General features: G+C 39.1%; 1 pseudogene; it reads right to left on the bottom strand.

The window, feature by feature from the left end:
* Positions 1 to 2,542: 2,542 nt before the first annotated feature.
* LOC121578988 lies at positions 2,543 to 4,327 on the bottom strand (annotated as a pseudogene).
* Between the last annotated feature and the right edge of the window lie 4,628 nt (positions 4,328 to 8,955).

Raw genomic sequence — 8,955 nt, 5'->3', positions numbered from 1 at the left:
GGCATCTGGCTTACAGTTTGCGTGCCTACCTTACCCCTCACTACTTTCTCTCAAGTTTGAAAGGCTTTATAATTATTCATAACACACACACACACACTCTTACACTAAGTGACATAAAAGTAGAAATAGACTACTGAAATGTAAAATGGATGTGAAATGTGTTGTTTATAATGTAATCTTTATAGACTTTCACGGAATCATGTTTATTTTCTCAGTGAGTAAAATATAATGAACTGAAATCAAGGTCTTGGGCCATATCCAATGCACATTAGTATTTAGTTTATTTTGACATAGCATGTGCATGTTTCATACTTTTGTTGAGAGCAGAAAGCCCCCCCCCTCGCCTTTTGAAGTGCCGCAAACAACAAAGCCTAAAATGTCTAGAAATGACATTTGTTTGTTGATACAAATTGTATCTATTTCTTGATTGTAAAATATATTTATGAAATGTACAATATATTATACAAATTGTTTTATTTAAGAAGAAAAAAATACAATGCCATAATGTTTGTGACACTGTGTGTCACTGGGAGTAGCCCATTGGTATGTACTATTTCTTACTGGGCACAGTAGTTTATTTACAGGGACACTTACGTGCTACATAGAAGTGCACAGATACCCTGTGTGTAGCTGTAAGCATTGTGTCCTCGTGTGTGTGTGTGTGTGTGTGTGTGTGTGTGTGTATACTGAAATTACCACTCAACGTACAGTTTTAATGTGCTATTAAACTTGTTGCATTAAAGTTTTTTGCTGTGTTGTAACCCAAGCAGCTTGGTAAAAAATAACAATGAGACCCCTCTATAACTTTTGATCCACATCTGCTCTTTTCCTGCATTGATACCATCCGTATTTAAATGTATTGACATGTAGACATTGAAAAACATGCCAAATCTGGTTACATTTTAGTTGCTGCACAGAAAACTGAATAGGTTGCAATGACAGTCATAATTGCTTGGGTTATGACACTTGGGGGGTTATTTGTTAAATAAATACTATAAAGAAAAAATGGATTTGACCCACATAATACTATATTTAATTCTTAGGCTACTGACACAGTAAAGTCAAGTGACTGTGTGTCAGTATGATTAAGTGAGTATTTATGAGACAGGTAATTTGTATTACCTCTGATTGGACAAGGGTAAAAGTGTGGAAAGGGATTTGATGAATAACCCTCTTTTTTGGTGACAAGATTATATCTTTATTGATTTATGGTTTACTTTGGAAATCTGTCATTCTCACCAATGGCACTTGATCTAGCCTTAAGTATTTTAAAGCATGTGAGAGTATATTGGTTTTAGTTATATGTTTCAAATGAGAAATGTTATTTTAGCCGTGAGCATTTGTAATTACATTTAAATTTAAAAGATAGGCCTATGTTTGTGATGACTGACTGATTTCAGTCTTCTTTATCATGATATTGGTGGTCTGAGCAATTAGGCTTGCGGTTGATTTTATTGTTGGAATTGAACTAAGCAGGTAGAGGTTTGAAAAGCTACAGATATTTTCAATGTGTAGATTAACCTTGAATCAATGTTCTAAATATACCAGCTCACCTGAAATTGTATATTCACCCACAATAGCAATTCTCAGGTACTATGAGATTTACTACGAATTACTTCAGAAACAATATTCTTGATGTGTGCTATTATTATAAACGATAAATGCGCTTACAAAGTCAGATTTGTGAATTAGTTCAGGTCTCATGTCCTAAAGCTAAATTGAACTGTCTTGTATTGTGGTTTTGCAATGTAAAAGGGTTATAAGAGTGAGTTGACAACTAGGTCGTGTTATGAGCTGCAGTAGTTTGTTCTATTCTATGTTGAATGAAACACATTGCTTTTAAATTGTTTTAAGTAACAAAACAATTACCAAAAGACAAAAACACTGAACTCTTTGGTCTGTTGGCTCAAACAAAATGTAAGTCTCAATGACCAAGTGTGTTTGTTTCCTCAAATAAAGCAAAACTATGTTTATACAGTGTTATTCTGTTGGCCCTATCAAGCATTTAATCTTCTTTCAGATGTCAGATTTCTAACAGCATTTTGATATTGTACAGCAGTCCCTCATCCAAGGGCCAGCAGAGGGGTGCAGGATGGCTGCTGAAAATAGTCACCATTGTGAAGTCACTGAGGAGAGCTTGCAAGTATCCAGCTCATGTCTGCAAAGTAGTGTACTGTGTACTCTACTCTGTATCCTGTACATATGACAAATTAACTTTGATTTATGTTCCACTAGATTTTGAAAACAGTGTTCTGACTGACTATAATTCATAAGAATTTGTCAGTTGTAATTCTGATACATATTAGTGGCATAAAAGGGATGAGGGGCACCTTATGTTTGTATTTTATTGCAAGGAATTGAATATTTTAAATAAAGTGATAATGTTTTCAGTACTCAAAAGTACTTTTATTTGAAAACAAAAACCTGCTTTTGGCATGTCAGAGTAAAAACAATACAATGTTTTTGCAGATGAACATCAGTGACCGTGAAGGCCTTTATTTTACAGTATTGGCATATTTGTTTAAAACAGTTGCAGACCAGCTTTCAATTTGCTGAGATCATTTTGTGTCCAGAGAAGCCCATCAGTGAAGACTCAGTGAGGCATTGAGACCCTGTAGAAAGATTAACAGAAACATTACTGATCAGATAAAGTAAGCACAATTTTAGTGATGGTTGATCTATTGCTTACTCAGATGGGTTGGCTGAAAACAATGTGCGTGCTTCCATTGGGCAGAAATCAGCCTGTTGTTGTGATTATGAATGGCCAGATTGATAGCAAGAATGACAAGAAACTGCCATGTGTGGAATCGTAAGTGACTCGTTTCAGCTTGTTTCATCTTGTTATTATTACCATGTCTTGTTTTGAGGTGTTTTGAGTGATTTTATGTCAATGCTAAAATTTGCTAGCTAGCGAACCAACAACTGTAAAGATGTATTTGAGAAACAAGTGGTCATTGTGCAAATGTATTTATGTTTTCAATAAACAGTGGAGACTAAATATAGCTTAAATGTTGTCAACAATGTAAGCAAGCCAACTTCATCTGTTTTGCCCCATGGTTGTTAAACAACCAACCCCTCTATATTCATAGTTCTATTTCTATGGAAGCCTACTGATTTACAGTATAACTGATATTGTTTTGTTGTTTCTTAGCCTGCATGTGCATTGTGCTGACTGGCATTCTCCATCTCAACCTGCTGGTCAAACACAGTCATGGTAGAGAAGTAATTCACCATCAGGCAGGAAGGGTCCTCAGACTGGCCTGGGACTTTCCCTAGGGTTCTTCCACTGGAGTTTGTCTAAACAGGTGAGAAAACACAAAATGCATTGTAAGTTGATATTTGCTTATCAATACAAATCTATTTAGATATAATGAAATAACATGGAATCAGAATACCCAATCACTTTCATGTTCTGCAAATTGCCATGACAACTGAACTGACCTGTGCAAACTTGCCAGGGAGAACCCCTGAGTTCCGCGGCCTTCTCGGACAGGGCATCTGGGCTCAGATACTCTTGGACGTCCTCCGTCCTCTCTGGCTGGGCCTTGCATGGGTCAGACACGGTGCCTGGGCGCTTCGTGTGAACCTGGTGTCTGGACTGCAGCCGCAGACTCTCATGCAGGATCTTCAGGGTGTAGATACAGCTAGGGTGGCCTGAGTCCGCCCCCTGGGTGTAGATACTACTCAGTCTGAGTAGCTTCTGTCGGGTGTCCAAAGGCATCAGGTGCTCCATGTCCACCAGGATCCTAAAAGTTCAAACATTAAGTCATTTTCAAACATAATGGCAGAAAATGTATTTCATAAGCTCGTACAGCTCAGTAGAGAATACAATAAGTGATGTGTGTACATAATTAAGTCAGTTACTGCTGGAGCAGGTGAGGCATGGCCACGTAGGGAGCATTCAGACATGCTGCAAGGAGTTGCTGCCACCTCAGCTGGATACAATTCATGAAGATCTTGTCCTCCAGTCTGGCATTCCTTTGGCTTTTTGATTCATAACGGTATCAGGAAAATCTGGCACTGTTTTGTCTTTAAGCAGCCAGAAATGCAGGACGACTCGAGGGAGGCCGGGAGCAGTGGGGTAGGCATTATCTTAAAAAACAAATACATTATTCTCTCAGTAAGGTAAGTGTGTATGGCTTACAGTATTTTTGTCCCCAGTATTACTACAACATCCGTTAATCTATAAAATCAACATGGAATTTACACAAATATTTATTTTAAGGACTTTATTGGGGGAAAACAACCTAATCCCAGTCTTACCTAAGGGGTCAACACCAAGTGACTCCAGCTGTTCAATGGTTGGAACCATGACTCCATCCTCCATCAATGCATTAATTAGTATTTCACTATGTGGGAAAAAGAACAATGAGGACCTGGAGCTTTGTCATTTCAATAAAATGATTATTTGTTAAATACAATCTGATGCAGTTTGTCGCATTGACATAATCACTACAATACCAATGAATGTGTTAACTGACCTAGACTCTAGTGCAAAGTGCTTGATCTGGGCAAGGATCCAGCTCATGTCTGCAGAAGGTGCTGGCCACAATATCTTCGGTTTGTCCTCCTCTAGAAATCCTACACAACAAACGAACACAGCAATGATGACCAAGCTCACAATTCATGTTCTGGGACCGAATATACAGATCATATAATTGAAAAGAGAAATATAGTCTATAATTGCTATGGGTGCTATTGCCTCACAACCGAAAAACACACATGCCACCTGTTGATTGCATCCACCCTACCCCTCAACACAACGTAATGGCATCACAGTGAAAGGCTGGGATGAGTACACAACCATACGCTATAAAAATTACTCTAGAGTGATGTTAATAACAAAATGTATCTCTTGAGAGGCCCTCATGTATAGGTAGGGGAGAGGAGATGCTGTGCAGACTAGAGAACAGACAGGACGTCTTGACCCTCTTAATATAGGCAAATTGTTATGATGTGGTTATAAATGACATGATTAAATCAAATCAAATGTTATTGGTTGCGTACACATATTTTGCAGATGTAATCACGGGTGTAGTGAAATGCTTATGTTCTTAGCTCCAACAGTGCAGTAATACCTAACAATACAAAACAATACACGCAAAAAAAGAAAAGGAAAGGAATTTAGAAATATTAGAATGAGAAATGTCAGAATCTGGAATATAAATATAGTGTGCCTTCAGAAAGTATTCGTACCCCTTGACATATTCCACATCTTGTTGTGTTACAGCCTGAATTCAAAATGGATTAAATATATTGTTTCTCATCCATCTACACACAATACCCCATAATGACAAAGTGAAAACATGTTTTTAGAAATGTTAGCAAATGTATTAAAAATGAAATATCTAATTTACATAAGTATTCACACCGCTGAATCAATACTCAGTAGAAGCACCTTTGGTGGTGATTACAGCAGTGTCTTTTTGGGTAAGTCTCTAAGAGCTTTGCACACCTGGATTGTACAATATTTGCCCATTATAATTTTAAAAAATTATTCAAGCTCTGTCAAGTTGATTGTTGATCATTGCTAGACAGCCATTTACAAGTCTTGTCATAGATTTTAAAGCCAATTTAAGTCAAAACTATAACTAGGCTACTCAGGAACATTCAATGTCGTCTTGGTAAGCAACTCCAATGTAGATTTGGCCTTATGTAGGTTATTGTCCTGCTGAAAGGTGAATTCGTCTCCCAGTGTCTGTTGGAAAGCAGACTTGAACCAAGTTTTCCTCTAGGTTTTTGCCAGTGCTTACAGCTGTATTCCATTTATTTTTATCCTAAAAAACTCCCTAGTCCTTGCCGATGACAAGACTACACATAACATGATGCAGCCACCACCATGCTTGAAAATATGACGTGGTACTCAGTGATGTGTTGTGTTGGATTTGCCCCAAACATAACGCTTTGTATTCAGGACAAAAAGTTAATTTCCTTGCCACATTTTCCAGTATTAAGTGCCTTGTTGCAAACAGTATGCATGTTTTGGAATATTTTCATTCTGTACAAGCTTCCTTTTCACTCTGTCATTTAGGTTAGTATTGTGGAGTAACTACAATGTTGTTGATCCATCCTCAGTTATCATATCATAACCATTAAACTATATAACTGTTTTAAAATCCCCATTGGCCTCATGGTGAAATCCCTTAGCAGTTTCCTTCCTCTCCGGCAAATTAGTTAGGAAGGATGCCTGTACCTTTGTAGTGACTGGGTGTATTGATACACCATCCAAAGCCTAATTAATAACTTCACCATGCTCAAAGGGATATTCAGCATTAACCTATTTTAATTTTTACACATCTACCAATCAGTACCCTTCTTTGCGAGGCATTGAAAAACCTTCCTGGTCATTGTGGTTGAATTTGTGCTTGAAATTCACTATTCGATTGAGGGACCTTACAGATATTTGTATGTGTGGGGTATAGAGTTGGGGTAGTCATTCAAAAATCATGTTAACCACTATTATTGAACATGGAATGAGTCCATGCAACTTTGTTAAGCACATTTTTACTCCTGAATTTATTTAGGCTTGCCATAACAAAGGATTTAAATACTTATTGACTCAAGACATTTCAGCTTTGAATTGTTTATTAATAAAAAAAATCCACTTTGATATTATGGGGTATTGTGTGTAGATCAGTGACACAAAACCTACATTTTTAAACTCAGGCTGTAACACAACAAAATGTGGAAAAAGTAAAGGTGTGAATACTTTCTGAAGGCACTGTATACAGAGCATTCGTAAAGTATTCAGACCCCTTGACTTTTTCCACATTTTGTTATGTTACAGCCTTATACTAAAATGGATTAAATAGTTTTTTCCCCTCATCAATCTACACACAATACCCCATAATGACAAAGCAAAAACAGGTTTTTAGATTTTTTTTTGAATAAAAAACTGAAATATCACATTTACATAAGTATTCAAACCCTTTACTCAGCACTTTGTTGAAGTACCTTTGGCAGTGATTATGTAACAGTGTTGCTTCCGTCCCTCTCCTCGCCCCTACCTGGGCTCGAACCAGGGACCCTCTGCACACATCGACAACAGTCACCCTCGAAGCACCGTTACCCGTCGCTCCACAAAAGCCGCGGCCCTTGCAGAGCAAGGGAAACAACTACTTCAAGGTCTCAGAGCGAGTGACGTCACCAATTGAAATGCTACTAGCGCGCACCGCTAACTAGCTAGCCATTTCACACCGGTTACAATTACAGCCTCGAATCTTCTTGGGTATGACACTACAAGCTCGGCACACCTATATTTGTGGAGTTTCTCCCATTCTTCTCTGCAGATCCTCTCTAGCTATGTCAGGTTGGATGGGGAGTGTCACTGCACAGCTATTTTCAGGTCTCTCCAGAGATGTTCGATCGGGTTTAAGTCCGGGCTCTGGCTGGGACACTCAAGGACATTCAGACTTGTCCCGAAGCCACTCCTGCGTAGTCTTGGCTGTGTGCTTAGGGTCGTTGTCCTGCTGGAAGTTGAACCTTCGCTACAGTCTGAGGTCCTGAGCGCTCTGGAGCAGGTTTTCATCAAGGATCTCTCTGTACTTTAGTCTGTTCATCTTTCCCTCGATCCTGACTAGTCTCCCAGTCCCTGCCGCTGAAAAACATCCCCACAGCATGATGCTGCCACCACCATGCTTCACTGTAGGGATGGTGCCAGGTTTCCTCCAGACATGACGCTTGGCATTCAGGCCAAAGAGTTCAATCTTGGTTTCAACAGACAAAATAATTTTCTTTCTCATGGTCTGAGAGTCATTTAGGTGCCTTTTGGCAAACTCCAAGCGGTTTGTCATGTGCCTTTTACTGAGGAGTGGCTTCCGTCTGGCCACTCTACCATAAAGGCCTGATTGGTGGAGTGCTGCATAGATGGTTGTCCTTCTGGAAGGTTCTCCCATCTCCACAGAGGAACTCTGGAGCTCTGTCAGAGTGACCATCCGGTTCTTGGTCACCTCCCTGACCAAGGCCCTTCTCCCCCGATTGCTCAGTTTGGCTGGGCGGCCAGCTTTAGGAAGAGTCTTGGTGGTTCCAAACTTCTTCCATTTAAGAATGATGGAGGCCACTGTGTTCTTGGGGACCTTCAATGCTCCAGAAATATTTTGGTACACTTCCCCAGATATGTGCCTCGACACAATACTGTATCGGAGCTCTACGGACAATTCCTTTGACCTCATGGCTTGGTTTTTGCTCTGACATGCACTGTCAACTGTGGGACCTTATATAGACAGGTGTGTGCCTTTCCAAATCATGTTCAATCAATTGAATTTACCACAGGTAATCAAGTTGTAGAAACATCTGAAGGATGATCAATGGAAACAGGATGCACCTGAGCTCAATTGAGAGGCTCATAGTAATGGGTTTGGATACTTCTGTAAATAAGGTATTTCAGTTTTTTATTTTTAATACATTAGCAAACATTTCTAAAAACCTGTTTTCGCTTTGTCATTATGGGGTATTGTGTGTAGATTGATGATTTAATCAATTTTAGAATAAGGCTGTAACGTAACAAAGTATGGAAAAAGGGAAGTGGTCTGAATACTTTCCGAATGCACTGTATAGTAAGACAGACGGGCGCTGTTTCGTTCTCTCGGACGCTTTCTCCGTTGAGAGACAGTGTAGTAGTTTCTTCTCCCGACAGTAGAGCCTGCTACATTCCTTCACCCGATAGTTGAAGGTGCCGTGCCCAGCTGATAATCACCACGATAATTGCCTCGAAACTGAACCGAAACTATACCGAAACTAATTTCACAGACATAACAACAGAGATGAAAGAAATTAAGTAAAGTATGATGGTGGAGAAAGGGGGAGAATTGGAGAATTGATGAGCGAGGGGAAGCGAATAATGCATAATTATGTAATCACCAATTGTGAATGAAGTACAGGGTGGGCAATTTTATTGTATTGATCCATTCTAATTATATATTATCTCAAAAGGGTATGTACCCTAAATCAGTCCAC

This window comes from Coregonus clupeaformis, chromosome 13, assembly GCF_020615455.1.
Source record: "Coregonus clupeaformis isolate EN_2021a chromosome 13, ASM2061545v1, whole genome shotgun sequence".
Lineage (NCBI taxonomy): Eukaryota > Metazoa > Chordata > Actinopteri > Salmoniformes > Salmonidae > Coregonus > Coregonus clupeaformis.
This window is presented reverse-complemented; position numbering and strand designations above follow the sequence as displayed.